The 23,248-nt window shown below is 37.6% G+C and overlaps 1 long non-coding RNA gene across 1 annotated transcript in view; it reads right to left on the minus strand.

Annotated features, from left to right (window-relative positions):
* Window positions 1-3,534: 3,534 nt before the first annotated feature.
* LOC122813861 overlaps window positions 3,535-23,248 on the minus strand; it is a 50,307-nt gene continuing 30,593 nt past the window's right edge. The window contains exon 3 of the long non-coding RNA XR_006366738.1: window positions 3,535-4,100. This is a non-coding gene — a long non-coding RNA (uncharacterized LOC122813861). The remainder of the gene's footprint in view (window positions 4,101-23,248) is intronic.

Raw genomic sequence — 23,248 nt, forward strand, 5'->3', positions numbered from 1 at the left:
ACAATTTAATAGAACATGATCTATAATAATATTTTTGCACAATTCAATATTTATTTGATGAAGATGTATGTCGTAGAAACAGATGATTGGAACATAGGTTTGTCTTCTTTCTTCTGACAGTCATCATCGTTATATGATTAATATAGTCAAACTGTAGTTTAAATTTAATGTTAAGATTATTTCATAATTAATATTTTACCGTCTTATGCAATATAAAACATTCCATTTAGTAGCGCTTCATAAAAAATGTATTTTTGTATTGCAAACAGTTATGTTTGTTCTGTCTAGCAAATTGCTGTTAGGCTGTTGCTACTACACCATTTTCTAATCTGAACATACATATTTTGCAGTGGATCCATACTGTAATTGTAGGCCTTTTTTGTGAATACTGCTGTTTGTGAAATCCTGATTTTTTTTTTCAGGGTGCAAGTCCTGCAAGCAATGTGGGTGCAGCCCTACAGACATAATCTCTGTATATACTAACTCTCAGGACAGTGCAGTTTGGGGAAAGGAGCAAACACAGAAATCAAAATAAGATGGATTTTGCATAACCGGTACTTGCAGCATCTCACGGTTAAGTACAGAACCCTTCTGTGGTATCTAAGTAGTCTAAATGGATATCATTTCTGTAACTAACAAGTTCAAATACTGGCTAACTTAAAAGAGTTGGCATAGTTCTTTTGTTTTTACTTTAATAACTGAGAAAACATGCATTGATCGGTCATATGGTTTGCATTTCACCAAATTCTAGTTCAAACTTAACATTGTAGGTTTCATATCGTTAACACTTGATCATTGTCTGCAATTGCCAAGTAGTTTTTGTAATATCATCTCAATGCCTTATAAAGGCACGTGTTTGTTTGAAGTTATTTCACTTTTTAAATATATATATATATAATACAATACTAACAAAGCATGCTCATTTTTTAACTTGTGTATCTTTAATAACACATTTTCATCTGCCCCATATACCTAAGCATTACTCTTCATAAATTTGAAGACCATTCCTATCAATAAGAATATAAGAAACAGTTGCTTACTATTTCTTAGGTCAAAATTTACCATTTCTAAATAGCACAATGGCTAAGCTTCCTGACAAATTTGAAGTTCTGTTAAACCTAGCCCTATTAAATTCTCCAGTTCATAGGTAGAATTAACATGCCTTTTCAATCCAATTTATTCCAGGGATTCACTAACTGCTATAATATAGATAGTTCTGAGTTTTCTTCATCTTAATGTTGGGTGAGAAACAGCATGTGAAAAAATAGTGTGTTCAGCTCCATAATTCCAATTACCCATCATCTGTGATATATACACAGATGTAGGAGCCCTTCAGGTATAAAAAAAAAATGTTTTTCCTGAATTTTTGTACATAGTCCCCCCCCCCTATGCAAAAGATAAAGCAGGCGGGGGAGTTAGTTTAAGATGCTTTATCACAGAGAAATGCATCAGGATGGATAGCAGCATCAATAAATATAAACAAACTGATTAACAGACAGACCTTACATACATACATGCTTACATCACAACAGCTTACTACAAAATGGCACTCAGACTTGCACGTGCTCAGTATTTATACAGTTGTGCAAGCCATCGGATAGCTTCTTAAAAAGATACACATACACATTGATCTATATTCTCCCTCTTAAAAAGATTGCCCTGAATCAAAATGACATTGCAGTTAAACATGCATTAATATACACATTTAGAAGTAAACATAATGTTCATGTCCGAGTTGCTGTGCATCTATAACACGGTCTGGAGATGCGATTGGATCTCGTACCATAACAATCAGGACTGGGTTTAGCAACAGGGGCAGTCTTCAGTGAACATCTCGTATTAGGAACTTCAGGATTCATCACAGGAATGGGAATATTCTCTGGAACTTCTTCTGGAATTGTAACACTGGGCAACTCACTCTGAGATGGTCTTTCTCACAGGCTATATGCTGTGGTATAGGCTCGGACACAGGTATCAAATGTCTCTGATTCCGCCTAAAGTCTACATCTTGTGATTCCATAATGTACGATCTCAGTGAAGATTTCTTGTCAAGCAAAATTTTCCAAAATAAACTCTTTGCATCTAAGACAGAAAAAAAACAATGGCATTTGGCATAAGAGCAGCAACTTCTTTGACTGTACGCATTAGATGTCTTTTCAGTGCCTTGTTCAAATCTCGTGGATCAGTACATAATTCTGATGTTATCTGAGCTTTTCTTATGAGCTACCACCATGGAAGATGCCCACTCAATTAGTCCATCAACTGGACAAATCACATCTTGCTGCACCATTTTGTCTACTTCGGCTTTAAGTCTGTGCTGCATAGCTACTGGAACTTTTTGGGCTGCCTGATACCTGGACTGACTTCTGGGTCTAATTTCATGGCGCACACAACTGGAAGCTTTCCTAGTTTGTCTTTGAAAAGATCAGCATAGGTAGACAAAATAGACTGGGTGAAATTAGAATAGTGGTCTTGTAAGCTAACAAGATGGACTTCCTTGTTAAATGAAAGCAGTCCCACTTTCAAACTGTCTCTGAACCCTAATAATGACTGGACGTGTCTCTTGACCACATAAAATAATAAGTTGATGCTTCTCTCAACAGAGTAACATGAAACCATTACTGAGCCTTCGGTTTGAATCTCTTCACCACCATAAGCAACAAGCTTTGCACACTTTGCCAAATCAATCCTTTCACCAGCACATACTCTAACATTGCACTTTGAGCCAGTATCAGCTTTGAGCTCTGTGGGTTTGCCATTTATCTGAAGAGTACAAAATACTTCATTCTTGGCCCATAAATCTACTGCACTGACTATTTCACTAAGCACTGACACACTAACAACATGAAAAGTAGGGTTGCAGCTTTCTAATTGAGCAACTCATTTCTTGAAATGTTTCCTTCTAATAAAAGAATGTGTGACCTTTGATTACAAAATCTTTTGAAGTTATTCCATTTTGTGGTATTGTTGACCAAAAGCTAAGCATTTCTCTCTGAGATTCTTGACTAGTACCACGATTATGACAGTTGGCAGTGAAATAGGGTGTTGGCCCTTGCTTTGAGTATGCTGACTCACTCTTATGCTTCACTGAAGCTGTGTGAATTCTGGAACTTGTAAGAAAACATTGGGGTTTACTAGTGAGTGTTGCAGGGGATACAGTTGCTGCCATGTGCCTGGGCCTGTTTCTTTTAACCACGTGCTGCATGCTATAAACGTGAGCTTTAGAAATTACTGGAAACATGCCTTTCTCATTTGTAAGCATATTTGTGTGCTTTGCTGTGAGCTCGTATATCTGACAAATCTCAGTGGTCTTATTCAAAGTTAAATCACTGTCATGAAGCAAAATTTTTCTCAGAGCATCATCTTTAATACCACATGAGTCTGTCTTTTATCAACTCGTCCATTAAATCACCAAATCTGCATGTTTTAGCCTTATTTCTCAAGTCAGTTATGCATGCTGCAAAAGTTTCACCAGGCTTTTGATCCCTTGTGTAATATAACTCTATTGTAATGTTTGTCTGGGGGTTACACATTTCTCTAAATTTATGTTTTAAGCACTCAGGGTTTTGGAATCTGTCTGCCATGCCAACAAATTCTGCACAAACATACTAAAAATATGGCTCTTGTAATTATACACAAATAAGCTCTTTCACTGCAGCTTGTAATAACATTCGCACAATAAACTCTTCAAAATAAGTACTTTGCAAAATATGTTCGGATATGGCTGTACTTTGTGAAATAACTGTACTGTAATACTGCACAAACGCGAACACTTCATACACTTTGGATAACTTGGATAGCTTTATCTAATACGAAAAATATGTGCTTTGTGAAAAATGTGGTAATTTCTTTTCATTTATTCGTTTTATGCAATTCGGACTTCATTTCAAACATTGCTTAGTTTCATATTGTGGGAATAAGAAATAGTTTGAGCAAGTTGTAACATCTGAAATTCGTTTCTGACCTGTTTTGCGAATTATATGTGCAGCAGAGGTTGTCCACTCCTATATGTTCCTCCAACAGTAGCTAGATGCCTCTCTGATTTAAAGTGGAGAAACTGGAGTTTCTTCTGGCCATAGGTTGTTTTAACCATATCTCTTCTGTGTATAGAGGGACAAGCAACATGGTGTCAGAAGATAAAGCAGGTGGGGCAGTTTAAGATGCTTTATTACATGGAAACACATCAGGATGGATAGCAGCATCATTAAGTATAAACAAACTGATTAACAGACGGACCTTGCATACATACATACATGTTTACATCTCAAAAGCTTACTACAAAATGGCAGTCAGACTTGTACATGCTCAGTATTTATACAGTTGTGCAAGCCTTTGGTTAGCTTCTTAAAGAGATATACACACACTGATTTACAGTTTTGTCTCTTATTTGTAGTGCCTGCTGATTCAAATTAGATGTAAACATTTGAGTATTTTCACATGTAGCCAGTTTGATGGGGGGTGGGTGCTTTAACGTGCAATTTTCATGACATCTTAATGAGTAAGGAGCAATTTTGATGATGCTTTTTTTTTTTGTGATAAGCAGATGACTTTGTTTAATATTTTATAGGTAAGAATTGATGGCAGTATGGTAGGGGGGTACAGAAACTGGCAGGCATTTGGCTTTCTGGAGTGCGATACAAACATGTTCTGGTTTTCAGGCAAGACCAGATAAATTTATCTGTACTATTTTAAGTGGAGTGAGGAAGATGGGCGTTATGTACAGAATATTGCAATATTATGGGGAGAGTATATTCTGGGTATTAGAACAATTTTAGCCATAGCCCCACATGCTTCCAAAGTAAGGTGATTTGATATAGGTGGCTAATTTTTTGACTTTAGTAGGAATAGTGTTAGTGAAATTTTAAAATTTAACTTATGTTCTGGGGTAAGGTCTAGAAATTTGAATTGATGCATAGCTTTTACTTGGCATCATTGACACCTTTTAGTGTAATAGTTTTATCCCTAGTGAATTTCTTTTTTGTGCTGTATAACATGGTTGCATTATTATTTACATTTACTATTGGCAGGCTAGTTACAAGCCAGTGGTAAAAATGTATTGAAGTAGTTTTACAATTGATTTTGTATTGTATTAATGGGGGTCAGATTCATGTATGATTATGCCATTTTCAAAAAAAAAAGAAGTTATGTTTTCCTGGGGTCTGATGTCAATTATATAATTTATTAATAGTGACAACAGCATGGGGCCTAGTACTAATCCTTGTGGTACCCTGCAGTGAAGGTGATTTCTTCTGTTTTGGTATCCCTGATTAGAATATGAATGCTCTTTCGTTAAATAGTTATTGGACAAATTTAATGGACTGTGACCGAATCTCAGCTTTTGTAATAGTAATCTGATTGACATTTTTCAAATGCCCAGCTTAAACCTATAAAGGCAGCCCCTCCTAGTGACGATTTTTCATTGCTAAGTAGATGAGGAAAAGGTAACATTGAGGTGAGGCCAAATTCGTTCATTATAAATTGCAGTTAATGTATTACGCCTATTATAAAATCCATTTTGGGAGTCTGTTATTATACCATATTTCCTAATCTGATTGTACATAAGCCCTTCAAGAATTTTCTTATTATGGGTTCATTAGGTTGGTACTAGGCTAACTGCCCTTTCGAGCCATTTTTAAGTCTAGCCAGTTATCCCTTGTAAGACTCAAACCCTGCACCTTGTGTTTGTAAGGCAAACACCTTAACCATTAGGCCACCCTCCCAACCCTATAGGACATAAGGTAATGATGGATTGGTAATTGGTAGAAGTAGTAAGGACTAGCTTATTTGTTATGTTGATTATGAAAATATTTAAACTGGGGTAGGAAGATAAATGTTGTGAAGGAGAGATTATAAATATGGGCTAGTAGCTTGGATAATGGCTTTGCAGCCTTTTAAAAAAAGTTGGGTTGCTGCTATACTTACTGGGTTGTATTTATTTATTATATAGTCATTCCAGAATTCTTTGCTGTGTTTTGGATGTTATAATACAATAGAAGAATGTAGAGTTAGGCAGGAAGTGTAGGAGTGTTTCTTTTGTGTGTGTGTGTGTGTGTTGAACTGAGTGAGTATCTGATGTAGTAAGACTATTTTGTTATGAATTTTGATTGCATATATTTTATCCTGCATAACCTGTGGTAATATCTGAGGTTGATGGGGTTCCTAAGTTTCAATGTTATATTGGTGTACTAGTCATAGTTCTGAAAGTGTTCACCATGTTAGTCAATTTATTTTAGGCCTATATTTGATGTATTATTTTCAAAATATGAAATATCTTGTATTACTTTCCAGAATAATTGTGGCTGAGACACAAAGCAGTATAATTTAGTTCTGAGGTAAATTGACTTAGCTGCTTTGTTTCTAGTTTGCACCTGTTTCTAAGAACCAGGAAGGTTATGCACTCTTTTCATTTTAACACCTTTATTAAATATCATTTAAGACATAGGGAAACATATATTAATAGAAAGGTAAGTGAACCATTTTTATATTTTTTTTCTATTTGCATACATTATACATGACTTATATATTTTACATCTTTGTAACTATCGTTAGTCCAACATTTCATAAATTGCTCTTCCACCTCCTAAACATTTCTCTTCATGTATTGTTCCCACAATTTCCATTTATTTCTATGTAATTTATTCCTTCCCTTTTCTAAAGATCTCTTTACAAGTTATTTTATATTAAATTATTCAAATACAGTTGGTTTTAACTTTGATTTCGGTTTTCTAGTAATTGCATTTTTTGGCAACAAGCAGAATTAAACTTAATAAGATCTTACTATGTCTAGGAAATTCAGATTCTGTGTCTCAGCTCAAAAGACTCATTTCCTTATTTACAGCCATTTGCTCAACCAGCATGTCTAAAAGAGTACTCTGTAGGGAATTTTTAAAATCTGCCAACTCATCTCCCAAAACATGTTCCCAGTCCCCTCCTTCTTCAACATCATACCTTCAGTATTTGCTATCTACCTGAAAAATTTGTTTGAAGTCTGCTTGGGTATAAAACTACCTATGCAAACACTTCTAAGCAAAATTCCTAAACCTTCTGGACATGTTACATACATGGGAGCTCTATGGCAGTCCTTCCATTATTCTCTTCTAAATTGCTTTTAAGATCTCTCTCCGATTTTTTCTAATCTTCTCTGACAAATTTTTATAGTTATCATGCAATATTTTATATGTCCTACTAATATTCCATTTTTTAACAGCTTCTGTTTCACATTAAACTAAGAACACTACCCCAACAATTCTTTCACTTAGGGATCCCCCATTCCTTTCTCTTTATCTATACTCTGATCTCAGTCCCTGGTAGGGAAGGCAGTCTGTAGCCCACCATCCAAATGTCTTCTTGACCTCATCCTTCTGTATTACCTTTCCCTCTCAAGTTATTTGCTTCCAATACCTTGGTTCCTTTGCCAGTTTTCTCCACCAAATTCCATACCTCTGCTGCCTATTTTCAGTACCCCTACCTGTAGTCAAACCTACTAGCAAAATCTCTATTATTCATTGCCATAATGGTTTAATTATAAGAATACTTACAGCTACTTTATGAATGTAACATTTTTTACAGTTGTTAATCTCCTTAAGGATCCACATCCAAAATCCTACTGTGTCCCATTATTTCACTATTGGCCTGCAATTTTTTTTCTCTTTTTTTCCATATAAATCTTAATTCCACTACTCACTTCTTTCTAATTTAAAACCATCATTTACCCATTCATTAGCCACACATAATAAGTACGTTTTTTTCTACGAATCATCTTAAGTTTTTATACGTTTCAAATCCAATTCCCTCTGGGCCAGCAGCAGATTCTACATTTAACCGTTTGAACACTTTTTCCTAGTTCATATATTGTAATCTCTTTTTCAGACTGTTAATTTATTCTACTTCCATATCCTTCCACTTTCTCTTGTTTTTTACTAAACATTTCTTCCACATAGCTTATCACAGTTTCTATAATTTGTTGTTGATTTTTCATTTTAAGTTCCATCTTTATGTTTTACTTCTCTTATCACATTACTATCATCTTTCACTGTCTTACTTAAATGTGGTGATACTTTTTCCTTTTTTCCTTGTAAAAGGATCTTTGTGCATATAATAGTTCTGTGATTTTTGTCTTTATTTCTCTTATAGATTTCTTTCCTTCATAATTCTAAATTTCCCAGAGCACCTCTAAATGTTTCAGCATACTCCTGTTTTCTTGCTTTTTGCCAATGTAAATAACTGTCATTATATTTTTTTCTTTAAAAGTGATCGACAACTCAGACCAACTATTGTAAAATGCTTTCATAGTAATATGATCCTTTCATAATTGAATTACTTCCTTTTCTTTTTCATTCCATTCTTTTATTCTTTTTATACCTTTTCATAATGTTATATATTCTTTATTATGATTTATATCTATCCATATTTCTTAATGATCTGAAAAACCTGTCTTAATAGTTTCTTCTTCCATTTTACATATATACACATACATACATGCATACATATGCACACACACACGTACACCTTATAAAACTATAAAGTAATCAGTTTCAGTTTTTTAAAACACCCCCCTTCTGTATGTCCATGGTTTATGTTTCATATAACCAGTTTTTTGCATTTCATTACTTCTAACATTTTATAACTTTGTTTCTTTTATTTCCCCTTAAATCAGTTAAATCTACTGTAATTATAATATACATGTTTACACTAGCATAATCTAACATACTTGAAATAAGTTTTCCCTTCCTTTACATGTAACATAAGCATAAATGATTGTATTTCAATAAACATTTTCTAACCCTCTTAAAACTACAATTGTTAATCTTCCTAATATTACTATTATAACATCTAATATATTTACTACTGTCCTGCATGATACTGACATTCCTAAATACTTTTCATTCCCAATGCTCCATATTATTTCCCCATGCCATATATTTTGTGTTTGCAGTCTTTCTTTATAAGTCAGAAATCTTATGTCTTATAATGTAATATCAGCTTCACATTTCATACCATTCTAGAAGTCCTATTCTTATTACATTCATATTGTTAACATTAACTAAAAGGATCCACAAGTTATTCCTTTCACTTTTCTTTAAATTTATAGGATATTATCTTCTTCCTATAGTGCTTACTTCAAATTCATATCTGTTAACCATTTCCTTTATATTAAAGCCTTTAAATTTTCTTTTTCTATCTTTTACCAATAGATTGTTTTCCTCTTACTACTTTCCAACATATGTCTTCTTCATCACTGGCTTCCAATTCTAACTCTACCTCCAGTCTTTCATCATTTGTGTACTATCTTCCTTTATTCTTGTAAACATTCATCTATTTCTATCCCTTCTTCATTTCCACTTTGTCCTTTATCATTACTTTGATTTATAATGCTTTGTTCATTCTCTTTCTGTACAATCCATCCATAAATGTCCTGTTTTGTTTTTCTTTTTACATTTATAACATTCAAGTTCAAATGTCTTTGCTTCATGTCCTGTTGTACAACATATAGAACATTTCTTTTATCACAGTTACTTATTTAATGTCCTCCTCTCCCACAAAAACATATTTTTGGTTGCCCATAATATTTCACAACCACTTTGGTGCTTTCAAATGTTTTCTGCTTCTATTTTTAAACTGACATTACAATCCCATCCCCCAGTCCATAAACCTGTCTTGTCATAAACTTTTGAAATGTCTGTTACTTCTTTGCAAACATTTTTTAAATCTTCTTTTAAAGTCTCTCAACTTCCGTTTGAAATTATGTTTTAATTACATATTCATTCCATGGATTGTTATTGTGTCTTTTTTCAAACTGATGTAATTTTTTTCCATACCTTCTATAGATTCAGAATAAATGTCACAAAATGTCTCTTTGTCAATAATAAAAAAAACTCATCTCTTGTGTTTTCACTCCTAAGGGTAGTATTAAATTGTCCCATACCTCATATCTATTTAGTTCCTAGCTCTTTTTAATGTTTCCATACCATGAACTTCCTTTTTAGCATGTTCTCGGTTTTCTTTCTTCATAGGTTGGTACTAAGCTATTGGCCCTAGGGCCTATACAAGCCTAGCCATAACATTTCCTCGGCTATTTTTCCCAGGAATTTTACTTCCCTGGTCCCCTGTCTAACAGGGAAACTGACATGATCCCTGGGGTGAATTTCCTATCTCCCATCTAGTCATCAAGGTTCCTTTTGAAGAGGGCTAAAGAGGCGCTCTGCTTGACATGTATGTGCAGTCTTTTCCAGAGAATGGGGAGTCTCTGGGACAGGAATCTATCCCTCCAGCATGTTTTGTTCATTGTGATGACCAGGTTTAGATCCCTGGAGCGTGCGACTCTGAAGAACTGGGATTTCAATAAGTGTAGCATGTCCAACAGCTATGGGTTTGACATGGCCTTGTATGTTAAGCAGAGATCGCCTCTGAGTAGACGGTATGCAACGAGAGTATAGCTGCAGTTTTTTTTGACTGTCAGCATAGGGCATCTGCTTTAGCCCTACAATTCTTTTAGTGAGGTATTTCTGCGGCCTTTCCAACTGTTGCAGATGTCTTGTGAAGTACATACCAAATGGGGCGTTTTACTATATAATGGGTCTAATGAGGGATGAGTTTAGCGGGACAATGACCTCCTTTTTCCTGGAGGAAAAGCCCTTAGTAATGAGATGTGCCACATAGAAGGATTTCCTGACTGTTGTGGCAATGTGTTTTATCGAAGGTGAGACCACTGTCTACCTGGTGTCCCTAGGTCCCTTTTCACACATTCAGTGTTTGTAGTGTACTGCCACTTATGTGGTAATTCATGGGTACATGTTTTTTCCCAAAGGGGATAACTATACATTTCTTGGCATTGAGCTTGAGCCCATGGCTCTGGCACCAAGCATCTGTCTCTGTAAGGCCATTTTGCAGGATATCCACATCATTTGGGGATTTGATAATGGCTCCCAGTTTGCAGTCGTCTGCGAACTTTGTCAGCCAGAGTCCATTGGTGTTGATCTGTACTTCAGAGAAGTAGACGCCAAACAAGAGTGGTCCCAGGACTGAACCCTGAGGTACTCCACTCGTCACTGTCTGGAGCTGGATTTGGAGTCAGCTACTTTTACAGTGTGGGTTCTGTCAGTAAGCCAGTTCGTGACCCATCGAGTGACGTAGGGATTAATGCCCAGCTTAGTAAATTTATCTATGATTCCAGAGTGGGAAATGGTGTCGAAGGCCTTGGCAAGGTCCAGATAGGCTGTGTAGATGGTCTTACCCTTGTCCAAGGCTCTGGAGACTGATTTGAAGAAGTCGATCAGGTTTAGGAGACAAGATCGGCCCTTCACGAAACCAAACTGGGTGGGGTCCAGTGTTTGAAGGTTGCCAATGTCTTTGTTTATAAGTTCCATGAGAATGCATTCCATGGCTTTGCAAATCAGACTCGTTAGGCTGATGGGATGACAGTTTCCGGGGTCTTAGGTGAACCCCCCCCCCCCTTGTGGAGTGGGATAACCGTAGCTGTGCTCCACTCATTGGGCACAAAGCCTGAGGTGAGGCTATGATTAAACATGACACTTAGGTGAGGTGCCACAGTTCATTTTGTAGTTCATGTAGCACACAGCCTGGGATGTCGTCTGATCCCATGGATGCTGTATTCTTAGCTTTGTAGAGTGTGTTTTTTGTCTGTGTGGTCATGATTACCGACATTTGGCAATCTTTTGGTATTGAGATGGGCCCTTTAGGGGGTGTGAGGGGGTGAAACTGGCACTGAAACGATCTGCTAGGATATTGGCAATATCCTTGGGATCAGTATATTTAGTGCCATTCTGTTGTAGCTCAGAGTATATCTGAGTATTGCCTTTAGATTCTTGACATAACTATAGAATGCCTTGTGGTAGTCCTTATAATCTTTGACAGTCTTATTTTCATAACTAGCTTTGGAGGATTTTATGAGGCCCACCTTATGCAGTTGCAATCTTTAGCACGTTATGTTCTTTTCATCTGTACATTATTCTTCTGGTCATCTGTGTCTTCTTCTTGTACTTTATCTATAATATCCTGACACTTCATTCTCTGGCTCACTTTAGTTAATTAAGTCTTTCAGTAAATCAGCCCATAGCCAGATTGGAGGGTTGTAACTATACATTTCTCTCTGCTCTAGCTTTAGTGTTTTTATATATATATATATATATATATATATATATATATATATATATATATATATATAGTATATTTTTATACATTTTATATTTAAGTAAACACATTTATGTTTTTTATATATGTAAGGTGGAATATCTACATTTGCTGTGTTTTGGGTGATGTGCAGAGCTGTAGTAACTACAGAGGGATTAAATTGATCAGTCACAGCATGAAGTTATGGGAAAGACTAGTGGAAGCTAGGTTAAGAAGGGAGGTGATGATTAGTGATCAGCAGTATCTTTTCATGCCAGGAAAGAGCACTACAGATGTGATGTTTGCTCTGAGAGTGTTGTTGGAGAAGTACAGAGAAGGTCAAAAAGATTTGCATTGCGTTTTTGTGGACTTAGAGAAAGCATATGACAGGGTGCCTAGAGAGGAGTTGTGGTATTGTATGAGGAAGTCGGGAGTGTCAGAAGTATGTAAGAGTGGTACAGGATATGTACAAGGGTAGTGTGACAGCGGTGAGGCCTGTGGTGGGAGTGACAGATACATTTAAGGTGGAAGTGGGATTACATCAAGGATCAGCTCTGAGCCCTTTCTTATTTGCAGTGGTGATAGACAGGTTGACAGACGAGATCAGACAGAAGTCCCCGTGGACTATGATGTGTGCAGATGACATTGTGATCTGTAGTGAGAGTAGGGAACAGGTGGAGGATACCCTGGAGAGGTGGAGATATGCTCTAGAGAGAAGAGGAATGAAGGTCATCAGAACTAAGACAGAATATGTGTGTGTGAATGAGAGGGAGGCTAGAGGAATGGTGAGGATGCAGATAGTAGAGGCATTGACAAAAAGGCAGGAGTCAGAGCTGGATGTGGCACAGTTAAAGATGCTAAGATTTGCACTGGGTGTGACAGGGGTGGACAGGATTAGGAATAAGTATATTAGAGGGGCACCCAGGTTGGAAGGTTTGGAGACAAAGCCAGAGAGGCAAGATTACATTGGTTTGGACATGTGCTGAGGAGGGATGCAGAGTATATTGGGAAAAAGATGTTAAGGATGAAGCTGCCAGGTAAGAGGAAAAGAGGAAGGCCTAAGATAAGGTTTATGGATGTGGTGAGAGAGGACATGAAGATGGTTGGTGTGACAGAGCAAGATGCAGAGGACAGGAAGAAATGGAAACAGATGATCCACTGTGGCGACCCCTAACGGGAGCAGCCGAATTAAGAAGACTGTGTTTTATGTGTCCTTTCATTATATATATATTTTTTACTACACGTGTATCCTTGTTCAACCTACTATGTTGCTAGGTAGCTAATTGTTTTTTAGCCCCTGTTCATTTTGTTTTTATAGATAATGTTTTTAGTATTATTTAGTTATTCATATCTATGCATTTTTAAAGGTATTTTAGGACTATTTTGGGTAGGTATTACTGCGATATCATTTATCAAGTGTGATTGTCTATTTGTGTGATTCAATTTATTGTATTTTAATATTAGTCCCTTATTGGTTTGTTTCTTATTGATTAGGTTTTATTAGGATGACAATGTGGCTGGGTGATTTTATTCTGATGAGGTTTTTCATGAACGGAAACTATGTGGAGTGATTACCAGAGTTAATGTTTTTGTACTTCAATAAACTGTTCATTTTTGGACTTTGCTTCTTGGTGCTTCCTTCAACCTTTGTTTGCACTGTTTGTTGGTTTTGAAGGTTGGATTCTCCAGTTTTTGGGTTTTGTTTTTGCTTCTTGTTCTTTTGGAGATTATGGAAAGCACTGAGGGGTTTCCCCGATCTCTGAATGAAAGGCAGGATGATATTGGTGAAACTCACAAGATGGTTGGCCAGCTATAACAGCTGGTGGATTTGCTTACACCCATTAGCCAATCCTTGGTGAACTTGTTGTCAGTCAGTATACCAGCCAACCAGGAAGCTGTTAATAATGGCGGAAATGGTGCGATGGCGTTTGTGGGGAGACTACAGCTTTCTTCTCCGGGTAGGAGCACCATTTTGGTAAAAAAACACTGAGAATAATGGTGATATCGGGATTCCACGTGCGTTTCTTGATTCTGCTGGTGAAAATTTGGATTCCACTGGTTCGAGGGTCCTGAGGACCAATTCTGGTGGAGTTCCACAAAAAGGTGACGGTTTAAATGACAATAATGCCATTGCTGGTGTTAAACCTAGGAAGGCGTTATCAGCATGGCTAACTGAGAAAATTAGTTTGAATTTTGAAGCTGGTATGGAACATTGGCAGTCAGCCAATAGAAAGGATACCTATGCTATTAGTTTAAAGACGCTGGGGGATCTTATGGGTAAATACAAAGCACTTAACATAGACAATGAATACCTCCGTGAATGTCTTAACAGGGGTATTATGCCTAAAGGTCTGAGTTCAAAAATACCCTAACAATATCATTATGGGGACGGACTTGTACAATGAGCTTTTAGAGGTGTACAATTGTGGTCTTGACATTATTAGGATCATTACTAAACAAAATGAACTGACTATGGCGGAAATGCATGCCGATATTGAATGTTTGAATGTAATTATTACTGGTGACCTTTTATTTACTGTGGAGTCTTAAAAGCAGAAATACTTTGGTACTTTGGACAATATTGATCAAATATGTGCAGCTAATATCAATAGAAAGATAAAAAAATTGGATAGGGACCTTTTGGAATATCAGGAAAAATGGAGTTATACTGGTCCTAAAGGGGTGTGGAATGGCAAGAGGATGAATGAACATGGATCTAAAAATGGTGATAACTTTGAAATGTTGGACAACCAAACTAATGAGGGTTTATATCCTGACCCTTTAGAGTACCCCCCTCTCTGTCACTCGGAGAGACCTATGCAGCAGAGAGCCCCCCAGTATTTTCAGAATTCTGAGTGGGGGGAGGGGGAGATTCAAGTTTTTGAAGATGGTATACTGCGTGTGGATAAAACACTTTTAAGAACTATAGTACTTTTAATTATAGTTGTGTGGACTTGAATGTAGGTAATTTTAATTTACTAGCAAGGGGGTTCAAATTTATACCAAATAAAAGGTGTAATTTGGCCAAATTGATTTTAGATGTCAAGATGTTCACGAAGAAACTGAATTTTGAAGTTTTCTTTGAAGGGGAAAATGGAGTTCCTAATCCCACTACATTAAAACAGAAAAGTGAGATTAATCCACCATTGCATCCATAAATTAAGAATTTTGAATTGGTGGTCGAGAAGGAACTCAGGCGGGTTATGGCTCCCCCTACATATTTTAAGCATAACCTTACGGCTGGTGAATGGAAGGTATTGAAGGACCTCCAATATAACTATAAGGTTCGAGTTATGAAGCCTGGCAAAGGTGGTGAGTCAGTACTGATGGATGATGTTGTGTATGAGGGGAAATGGTTGACATTTTGGGCGACTCTAGTACATATATATGAAGGTATCCAAGAATGAGATCTTTGTGGCATATAAAAAGATAGATCTGGCTATCAATGACCTTCTGATGGAAGGGCTGATCGATATAGATACTTTCAATTATTTACATGTCGCCCAACCCAGGATTGCCACCATCTTTGGGATACCCCAAAGTACACAAGGATCCTGTGGACCCCCCTCTCAGGCCTATTGTTTCTGCGGAGGGGTCAAAAACGGTCCCTCTAGCTAAATTTGTTGACAAAAAATTGAAGATTTTGTGGGGTACAGAAAAAACAGTACTAAAGGATTCCTGGGATTTTTTAAAGGGAATTTGACAATATTATATTTGTTGCTCTAGTTATAAAGGACTTGTTCACAGTTATTCCTCAGAATATCGGGTTAACATATTGTTTTGAACCTTATGGAACTTATATTAAAAAACAATTTTATATTTTACGGAGATGAATATTTTCATCAGATCAAAGGTGTTGCGACAGGAGCTAACTGCGCCCCCACTTATACCAACATTATTTTGGCTTGGTGAGAAAAAAAACTTTGTATATAATTCTAGATTTAGTGGGTGTTGGTCCCATTATCAGAGATTTTTGGATGACATCTGTATATTTTAGAAGGATTCTGAAGAAATGCTTTGTGAGTTTTGGGGTATCTGGAAACTACCACCTCATTTTTACATTTTACTAGCAACGTTAGTTATGACAGGCTTGATTTTTTGGACGCGAGTCTTTTGAAAACTTCTGAGAGTATTAAGTCAAAGGTGTTCCGAAAGGACACTTTTTCTAACTCTTATTTACATTTTTCAAGTGCCCGTCCCTTTATATAAAAAAATAATATTTTTAAGGGTCAACTTATTTGGGCCTGTAGAATGACTTCGATTTAGAATGTGATTTCATTGAGGTTCTTTGTCTAGAAAGGGGATACCCTAGTGAAATATTGAGGGACATACGAGTTTATGTTGGGAATCTTCGTCATTCTAGATATTACCCATTGTTGGGTAGGGGGTTTGAGATTAATTATAATCAGTTGGTTGACATAGGTACGTTGGGTTATTCCAGAGCCCTTTCCTTGGATTTTAATGTGGATTCAAAAGTGATTATAGGTGTGATTGGAAAGGAATGGAATAAATTTTGTTCTTTTTTATAGATTTAAAAGGAATAAATAAAGGAGACCATGAAGGTTATATATAAAAGGGGTAGGTAACTGAAGGATTTATTTGAAAGGGCAAAGCCATTTAAGGGGGGGGGTGACACGAGGAAGGGAACTTACAAATGTGGTTACTGCACACAGTGTATATATATTTCTGACACAGACCGTGTAAACATTGTTAGCAGGAACAGATATATTTATGGTAAATGTTTTAGTAATTGTAACACCAGTGGGTTAATATATTTGGCAACATGTAAGATCTGTGGTAGTTTCTATGTGGGCAAAATGGAGCGAAAACTTAAACATATTTATAAACATACATATGATATTAAAAAGGGAAATGTGAATAACACTCTATACAAACATTCTTTGGTTTGCCCGCTAGCAACCTTTGTATTTTTTGTCTTGGAGGTGGTCGTGGTTGATGCCAGGTGGGGGTGCCTGGGAGACTACTTTAGAGTACAAAGAATTATTTTGACAAATTACTCTGGATGTAGCCAAATCCCCTAGCTTAAATGAAAATATTTCTTTAGCCCCTTTACTTAAGTTAAGGGCTGCAAAGCTTTAGTGTCCCATATATAATTACACCCCTTAAATATATATATATATATTTTATACATTTTATATTTAAGTAAACACATTTATGTTTTTTTTATGTATGTGAGGTGGAATATCCACATTTACTGTGTTTTGGGTGTCCTTTCATTATATATATTTTTTTGCTACACATGTATCATTGTTCAACCTATGTTGTTAGGTAGCTAATTGCTTTTTTAGCCCATGTTCATTTTGTTTTTATAGATGAAGTTTTTAGTATTATTTAGTTATTCATATCTATGCATTTTTAAAGGTATTTTAGTACTATTTTGGGTAGGTATTAATGCAATATCATTTATCAAGTGTGATTGTCTATTTATGTGATTCAGTTTATTGTATTTTAATATTAGTCCCTTATTGGTTTGTTTCTTATTGGTTAAGGTTTATTAGGATGACAATGTGGCTGGGTGATTTTATTCTGATGAAGTTTTTCATGTAAAAAACATATGTGGAGTGATTACCAGCGTTAATGTTTTTGTACTTCAATAAACTATTCGTTTTTGGACTTTGCATCTTGGGTGCTTCCTTCAACCTTTGTTTGCACTGTTATTTGTTGGTTTTGAAGGTTGGATTCTACAGTTTTTGTTTTGGTTTATACACTTCTGTCTGCTCGACTCAACCAATTTTCCAAAAATCTGCTGCTGAAACAATAATTCTGAATCTTCTACATCTTCTGTAGACTTTTTCCTAGAGCTGGAATTCACCTGTGCTCCCTGCACTGAATCCATCTCACACGCTGTCCTTCCAGCTGCCACTGCACTAAAATGGGACGTGTGTATATATTCACGACTAGCACTTCTGTGAATACAGATTGTAATCAATTTTAGGGGAAGTTCCCCAGTGCACTGGCCAAATGTACCCCAGTAGTATAAATACCACCTCAGGTCTTCCCTAAAAAGAGGCTACTAGCCTGGAGGAACTAACCTGGACAACAAAAGGTAAATAAAGAAATACAGTAATTAGGTTAATTAGGAGGATATATTGTATCAGTGAAGACAAATGCTTCCATTCCTTACTCTGTTGAATGCTTTCTTTTCATCAAGACCTACTAATAACAGGCATGTTTTCTTACATTTTGCTTTCATCTGGATGATCTTTGTTCTATTAATGTTATTAAATGTTTACCTTCCCTCCACAAAACCTCATTGATCCGTATCTGCCAAGGAAAAATGGAGTCTGTATACTGTAACAAAGGGTTACTGTACAGAGGGCAAGAATGTGAGGTAATAACAGCAGTTGCTAATGCCCAGAGCCTACTGTCTGGCACTTCTAGCTATAGTCCAAGAAGCTCCTTTTGCAGGTCATAGGTATGAAGCACACCAGGAGACGTATTATGCAATACCTTTATTGGCCTGAAATTGCAAAGGATGTAACAGTGAGCAGTGCCAAAAAGTAGTCAAAGCAGTAGACATGGTCAAAGCTCCTTTGATGCCTTTGCTTGAGACTGAGGAGCTGTTTCAGAGGGTAGCTATGGATATTGTGGGACCTCTGCGTAACCCAAGTTCCACAAGGAAGATATATATCCTAGTGGTAGTAGATTATGCTACTAGATACCCTGAGGTGGTGACTCTGTCCTCCATCAAGGCAGAGAAGGTGGCAAATGTTTTGTTAAATATTTTCAGCACGGTAGGTTTCCCGAGGGTAATACTGACTGACAGAGGTGCCAATTTCATGTCAGATCAACTGGCTTTTCTGTGGGAGCAATGTGGGATGAAGAAATAAAAACTACCCTGTATCATACCCAAACTAATGGTCTTGTGGAGAGGTAAAACTCTACACTGAAGACCATGCTATGGGCGTTTGCAGACCAGATTAAGAGAGAGTGGGAGAAATATTTGCCCCATCTGCTGTTTGAATATAGAGGCGTACCCCAGGAATCCACAGGTTTTTCACCCTTTGAGTTACCATATGAGCATAGGGTGAGGGGACCCTTGGATTTGATTTGTGATGGGTGGGAGATTGAGTGTGAATCCCACAAGGGGTCTGTTGTGGCATATGTTGTAAACCTCAGGACAAGGTTTAGGGAGTTCATGGGGTTGGCCCAGCAGAACCTGACAGAAACCCAGCAGCAGAAAAAGTTCTGGTATGACAGGAATGCTGGAGCCAGAAAGTATGTTATGGGACAGCGGGTTATGGTGCTCATTCCTGTCAGACACAATAAGCTGCAGTCAGAAAGACCCTTCAAAGTGGTAAAGAAGGTCAATGATGTTAACTACGTGATAAAACTGCTAGACAGGAGACTGGCATAAACTGTACCATGTTAACAAGATGAAGCCTTACCATGATAGGGAGGCCCTTGTGCTGAGTACTTGCAGTGGGTGGCAGGAGGAGTCTGAGGGGGATCTGGTGACTGATCTCCTCAGCGAGGCTTGGACTGACACCTCATTGGAAGGGGTAGCAATGTCCCAGCAGCTATCCTCTACCCAGTTTCAAGAGATCTGAGCGGTGTTACAGGTGTTTGGGGACATGTTCACTGGAAAATCTGGGTGCATCCACCTGGTGCAGCACAATATGGATATAGGACCCAAAGACATATCAAGCAGGTCCCTTACAGGGTGCTTGAGCAAGTCAGACAGACTGTGAGAGAGGAGACACAGGAAATGTTGAAACTGGGAGTAATCTAGAGTCTAACAGTCCTTGGGCTTCCCCGGTGTTGCTGGTACCAAAGAAGGATGGCAGCACCAGGTTATGTGTGGACTATGGAAAGCTAAACACTCACACAGAGTCAGATGCCTACCCCATGCCTAGGACAAATGAAGCCTTAGAGCAGATGGGTGGGGCTAAATATCTGACCACTACAGATCATGTCAAGGGCTACTGGCAGGTGAACTTGACACCAACTGCTAAAGAGAGGTTAGCCTTTGTGACTTCTTTTGGATTATGTGAGTTCACGATGATGCCCTTTGGGATGAAAAATACCCTAGTGACCTCCCAAAGGCTGGTAGATCATATCCTAGCAGGAGCAAGAAATTATGTCCTTGCTTAGATGGGTGATATTGCCATTGCTGGCAAGAGTGCCTTCAGCATGTCAGGGAGGTTCTGGCCAGATTGCAAAGGGCAGGGTTGACCATTAAGCCCAGTAATTGTCAGGTGGGTATGGCAGAGGTCTCTTAACTGGAACAGAAAGTTGGGAGTGGTAATATCAAGCCAGAACCTACCAAAGTGGAAGGTATTCAGGCATGACCTGCCCCCTGTTACCAAAAAGCAGGTGAGGCCATTCTTGGGCAAAGGGGGTACTACAGAAAGTCTGATTCCAATTATAGTACAGTAGCTGCTCCCCCACCTGACAAGGAAAAATGGGCCAGATAAGGTTGTGTGGATCCAGTCTGTGAGCAGGCATTCCAAAAGCTTAAAGTGGCTTTGAGAGGACCCCATGTGTTAGCCAGTCTGGATTACAGCAAATAATTTGTTGTACAGGTGGATGCTTAAAACCATGGGGTGGGGGCTGTACTCAGCAGGTTTCCTCAGAGGTAGAAGAGCACCCTGTTGTATATCTCAGCTGTAGACTCCAACCCAGGGAAGAATATTATGTAGCGGTATAAAAAGAATGTCTAGCCATAGTAAGGGCTGCATTTTTTGAAGTGCCCAATCTGTATGGAAGGAAATTCACTGTGGTTACAGACTACAGTCACTTAACATATCTACATTAAGCCAGCCAGCAAAATGCCAAGTTATTGAGGTGGAACCTAGGGTTACAGGCATATGACATGACAGTGCAGCACCGTAGTGGGGTCAGCAGTGCCAATGCAGGTGGTCTCTCAAGTCAGGGTGTTACGACCCACCATTGAACTGGTAATCAAGGAGCGTCAGTACTCACTACTGGCAACAGTGGGAGATGTACACTGGAAGGATGACAAGTACACACACAGTATTTCCAGATGCAGCTCTCTGAATCACATGCAATTTCCCTTAGGAGCACACAGAGACCACAGTCAGTCCGGGGCTGGTTTCTCAGTCTTTCTCCAGATCCCCAATAAGACTCCCCACTGGCACAGCTATAGAGTTCAGATCTCAGATGAGTGGCCAAGCCAAGACCTCCAGCGCCCTCTCTGTCTACCTAGTGCTTCATGTCCTTACTCAAGTAGCTGACACACACACTTGGGAAAGGCTAGCGCAGGTTTACTAGCTATGCCCCCTTTTGCCCAAACTATAAGGTAGTTATCACTGACACCAGCTAACTCCTTATCAGCTACTTTATGGCCCTTAACAAAGGGTGTCCAATCTTACTGTATAATATTAATAATGCAAATGGTAGTATGACCAAGACTGTTAGGAGTGGCCCACACACTGTCACTAAATAAATATGTAAGTACTCTCAAAACTTAAATATCTCTAGACAAATCAGCCACAATAAAAGGCTTAAATATATTTAATAATAAATAATAAAAGAACACAAAAATACTTGGTATATATTCACAGTGACATCAGAGTTCAAAATCACAGGAAATATTTAAAACAACATTGCAGGACAGTCTCAAATAAATAAAGAAAACTATCTAAACTAAGCTTTGCTATATTCATGAGTATATCTAAGAAAGTTACTATACCCTAAAAACTTATTTACAGAGAAAGATAGATGTGTGGTGAATGGATCTTGTTGTCAGGTCCAAGACATAATGCAAAATGCCCTGTCTCTCTCAGAGAGTTCTCAAATTAATATCTCAAATATTACTGCTGGGATAGCTTGCTGAATGACAGCATTTCTTGTCATCTGACTCTATCCCAGGTGAAAACCCCATTGCTGGAATCTGGCAGTATTTAGCATCAACCTGTGAAAATACATAGACCTCAGATCTTTGGCAGATGCTGGAGTCATAAAACAATTGCATTTCTTTATGCTTTCAAAACTAGTAATTAATCCACCCTAGTACAGACATTGTGTCTCTGCTACATTGAAAAATGAGATACCATCTTTTACAGGCTAGCCATAAAGTAATTTAATTCCTGTTGTTTTTTTCTAAAATTTGCTAGACTGAGGTTAACCTCCCGTATTCCAGTTACCACTGTTAAAATATATACATTTAAACAGTTAAAATAGTGCATGTACATTTCTGTTCTATTCCAGCAGGGCACACTGGTTACACTTCAAACATCACTTTGCAAACCCTTTTCAACACATACTTCTGTACCAGCAGTTTGATATACACATGACATACAGTTCTAATACATTTGTAACACAAGCTTCTTATAAATCATTTTGATATTCACAAATGACATATAATTAGTTACAAAATTCCAGATAGCTGTGCTGGCAGTATCTCCCTTTGTCACACATGGTATGGGTTAATGTGTTCCCAGACAGGCTCACTTCTCTCAAGCAATGTTCCTTCAGGTCGCTTCAGAAACTAACTTGAGTCTTCAAAGTGGGGGGGGGGGTTGATGTGATGATGTGAGGTAGTGCCAGCTGTGGTGGGGATAGTAGGGGAGTACATGTGTAACATATACTAACATAGCTAGCTGGAGCGTTATAAAGAATTATATGACATATGAATATCAAAACTGATTTGTACAGATGCTTGTGTTAAAGATGTATTTGTAAAGTTGCTTGTGTTAAAAATGTATCAACAGTGGGTCCTGTTGGACAGAAAATAAATATAATGTACATGTATGTCAGACTGTACTGTTGTAAATGGTGAAATGTAGATAGTTTAACAGAGGATACAGGAAGGGAAAGGGTTAAGCTCAGCCCATCTAACCTTAAGAAAAATAGCCTGAAATTAAATGACTTGATTTATGCCATAAAGATTATATCTCACAGGTCTGACTGCAGCCAGAGATGCAATCTCTGTGAAAAGCCTGGGCTGGGATCCTGCTCCATTGTCCTTAGTGGTGAACTAATTGCTACCCTGGAGTGCCAAAAAATGCCTTGTTATTTTCTGCAGGAAGGGTGGAAGTATTTAAATTGTTTTACAGTTTCTAGATGCTGTAATAAACCTTAGTTAAAGTTCTATGTGTGTACTGTGACACATCAGTGCTAGATCCTGGCTCAA

The sequence above is a fragment of the Protopterus annectens genome, chromosome 10.part0 (genome assembly GCF_019279795.1).
Source record: "Protopterus annectens isolate FY-2018-M chromosome 10.part0, PAN1.0, whole genome shotgun sequence".
NCBI lineage: Eukaryota > Metazoa > Chordata > Ceratodontiformes > Protopteridae > Protopterus > Protopterus annectens.